Genomic DNA, 4,258 nt, shown 5'->3' on the forward strand with positions numbered 1-4,258 from the left:
TTGGAAACAGATACACTTGGAAAGGCAGAGGTTCAGAGAAAGAGATGGAAAAGCTCAACAAGTTGGGTTAACTCAATGACTCCTATAAAGGGCTTGAGCACAGCTGTGTTTGTGAGGATGATACAAGATAGAGCACAGTTCAGTTCTGATGGTGATAGGGTTCCTGTGAGCTTCAGTCCACTTGAATGACACCTAACACAACATAATTAGGAATATATACTACATATAATGTTGTAGCACTTACTTTGTTTATGTTATCATTCTCAATTGTTCCCTCTTAGATCTTCGAAGATTGGTTTGTAAACTGTACAGAAAATACACGTAAAAATTAATGAAAGCTGGAAAAAAGTATTTGATATAGGTCAGTACTGATTAGATTCCATTCATTAGTTGATAATTGCTTCCAGAGTTTACCCAAGAGCATAGGTGGAGAAATGGAGAGTTACTAGTTAATGGGTTGTTGTTGTTGCTGTTGTTGTTGTTGTGTACTATCAAGTTGGAACCAACCCATAGCAGATCCTCTGGCAGGTTTTCAGAGGCAGTTAATTACAGGGGAGGAGATTTCCCATCCTTCTCCTGCAGAGCAGATGGTGGCCCTGAACCACATGCCTTTGTGATTGCAGCACAGCTTCTTGGGTAGAAGAGTTTTTATTTGGATATGAATAAGTTTTGGAAGTAGATAATGCATATGTTTATACAACATTGTGAATAAAGTTAATGTTATATGATTGGATGTTCAATAATGGTTAAAATGACAAACTTTTATATTACAAATATTTTACCAAATTAAGTTGGGGAAAATGCCTAAATAATCTTATACTGTAGTAAATATATCCTATAAACCATGACTTGAAATTAACTTAAAAAGCATTACCACAAAAGTTCTCTTCACTATATAGAGAAATATAGAGATATTCAAACTTGAAAGTATTTACAGAATGATTATTCACATACTTGAGCCCATTGCTGCAGTCAGTGTCAATCCATCATTTGGAGGACCTTCCTCTCTTTTGTTGACCTCTGCTTTTCCAAGCAGTAAGAATAGCAAACATGAAATGCTGGCAAGGATGTGAAGAAACTGGAACCCTTATTCAATGCTGGTGGGAGTGTAAAATGGTGCCACCACTGCGGAAGGCTGTAAGGCGTTTTCTCAAAAAATCGCAAATAGAAATACCACTTGACCCAGCAATGCCACTACTGGGATTTTACCCTAAAGAAACCATAACTGCCACCCAAGCAGACATATGTACACCCATGTTTATTGCGGCTTTGTTTGCAATAACAAAGAGCTGGAAACAACTCAAGTGCCCATCAACAAATGAATGGATAGAGAAACTCTGGTATATTCACACAATGGAATATTATTCAGCATTGAAAAACAAGGAACTCATGAAATATTATGCAGAATGGATGATCCTGGAGGACATGCTGAGTGAAATATCTCAGTCACAAAAGGACAAATCCTGCACAGGGCCACTGTTGTAAAATGGGACTAACTTCAGGATTAAGGGAAGACAGAAAAGGAGGGGAGGAATGATGTTGCATTGAAACATTTAAGGGAAAGAACTGTTTAAAAGGGACATATGAGTTTGGATGAAAGCGCTACAAGATGGCGGCGGCCGGGGCCAAGTCTCATGGAGATCTTCTAGATAATTTGGAAGGCTTTGGTTGCTGTTATGTGCCCTCAAGTCAGAACCAACTCAGCTGACCCTCTAGCTGTAAATTGTACAGGAAGAGATTATTCGTCTAGCTCTCATGGAGCAGCTGGTGGATTTCAGTGACTTGCCTTCAGGTTGGCAGCATGACTCCTAAGCACTCCACCACCAGGGGAAGGCTGTTAGGATTACTAAAATGCTGATGAAGAGCTCTGGTGGCACACGTCATAGACAGGGAATATTATCTTGTGAAATGGAAAGGATGACCAGATTCTACAAATACTTGGGAACCTTTACAAAATCTCAAGTGTCCATTACTTCTTCAGCAGTTCTCTAATGACAAGCATATTTTTTTTTATCTCAGGTAAAGAAAAGCAAAGCAATAACTCTTAAAAGCAATAATAAAGCTTTGAAGCCTGCCCTTGCTGAATACATTGTAAAGAAGGCCAAACAAAGGCTAGCTCTGCAGAGATGGCAAGATGAACTCAACAGAAGAAAGAATCATAAAGGAATGATATTTGTTGAAAATAATGTTGACTTAGAGGGCCCACCTTTGGACTTCTACTACATCAATGAATATAAACCAGCTCCTGGAATCACTTTAGTAAATGAAGTTACCTTTGGTTGTTCATGTTCAGATTGCTTCATTGAGAAATGTTGTCCTGCTGAAGCTGGAGTTCTTTTGGCTTATAATAAAAACCAACAAATTAAAATCCCACCTGGTACTGCCATCTATGAATGCAACTCAAGATTTCAATGTGGACCTGATTGTCCCAATAGGGTTGTACAAAAGGGCACACAGTATTCGCTTTGCATCTTTCGAATTAGCAATGGCTGTGGCTGGGGTGTAAAAACACTTGTGAAGATTAAAAGAATTAGTTTTTTCATGGAATATGTTGGAGAGGTAATCACAAGTGAAGAAGCTGAAAGACGAGGCCAGTTGTATGATAACAAAGGTATCACATATCTCTTTGATCTTGACTATGAATCTGTTGAATTCACAGTGGATACAGCTTGATATGGAAATATTTCTCATTTTGTGAATCACGGTTGTGACCCAAATCTTCAAGTGTTCAATGTTTTCATTGATAACCTCGATACTCAACTTCCTCAAATTGCACTGTTTTCTACAAGAACCATAAATGCTGGAGAAGAGCTAACTTTTGATTATCAGATGAAAGGTTTGGGAGATTTATCTTCAGATTCTTTTGACCAAAGCCCAGCCAAAACGAGGATCAGAACTGTGTGCAAGTGTGGAGCTGTGACATACCGAGGTTACCTCAACTGAACTGTCAGGAGATAGAACTGATTGGAATTTCGGCTTTGGTTCTTCTAACATTAAATGTTTTTTCTTTAAAAAAATACTTGGGAATATTTTTTCATGCTGTCAAGATTATGCCTATGTTAATTTATAACTCATAATTCATATTTCAAAATATTTGCCAAATGCACTGCTGAGGTCTCTGAAGAGAACAACACAGGCTCATGTAATTTGAAATGCACAAATTCAGCGGTTGGATTGTAAGAACTAAAGGAAAACAATGTATATACAGATATCATACATATACTTAAGAAGTCTATAAAGTGATATACCTCTGTAAGTTTTTAAAAAGTATTAAACCGATGATACAACAGTTGGAGATCCAGCATTCAGTTTCCATGCATGTTGGAAAAGTGGCCAACTAAATTGGGACAAATACATAAATCCTACTTTTGTTATACTGTCATTCCTACTTGCCTATTGAATACTTGCTGTACTTGGTATTTTAGACAACTAGGTAATACCAAATATGTATTCTATTATCTACTTTTATCATGAAAATATTGACATATGAATGCTATTAAAATGAAAAAAAAAGGGACATATGAATGGGCATTCTTGTCATTTCTGAAGTCCAGAGTGAATGCTCCGTAGTCAAGTGGACTTGGGGACTGCATAATAATGAAAGAGTTTTTTCTTTTCCTTTTCAAGGAGAAGAGTGAATTGGGAAGGATGAGGTGGGTGGGGAGAAAAGTGCAACAATGAATGACTGGAAACCCTAAGTCTCTGTAAACTTTCATTAAAATTAATAAAAATTTAAAAAAAAATATTTAAAAAAAGGAATGACCTCACTTTTCCAAGCATGATGTCTCTTTAAAAGAAATAACCCCTGCTAGAAACATGCCCAAAGTAATTGAGATGAAGGTTCACCATCTTTGCCTCCAAGGAGCCCTCTGGTTGTACTTTCTCCAAGAAATAGCTCTTTTGGCAGTGCATGAGATACTAAGGACTCTTTTCCAACAAGCAAATCGGTTACTTAACTCTTCTTTTTTCATCCTTATTCATTGTCCAGTCCTCACATACATACAAAATGATTGAGAAGACCATGGCCTGAAGTAGGTTCATCCTGGTATTTAAACCGATATTATTATTGCTCCTCAATATGTTGGAAAAGTCACTGATAGCAGACTTTTCCAATGCAATAGATCTTTTGATTTCTTGGCTTCTGGTACAAACAGTGTTGTTTCACATAAAATAATTTTATGAAACACAATGCAAATGAATATTTGTATAAGGCACAATGCATATGAATGGAATAGAATGGAATAGAATGGAATGGAAT

At 37.0% G+C, this 4,258-nt stretch overlaps 1 pseudogene; it reads left to right on the forward strand.

Annotated features, from left to right (window-relative positions):
• The first annotated feature begins 1,609 nt into the window (after positions 1-1,609).
• LOC102866041 lies at positions 1,610-2,943 on the forward strand (annotated as a pseudogene).
• The last annotated feature ends 1,315 nt before the right edge of the window (positions 2,944-4,258 follow it).

This window comes from Elephantulus edwardii, unplaced genomic scaffold, assembly GCF_000299155.1.
Source record: "Elephantulus edwardii isolate Elephantulus edwardi_28Jun2011 unplaced genomic scaffold, EleEdw1.0 scaffold00042, whole genome shotgun sequence".
In the NCBI taxonomy this organism is placed as follows: Eukaryota; Metazoa; Chordata; class Mammalia; order Macroscelidea; family Macroscelididae; genus Elephantulus; species Elephantulus edwardii.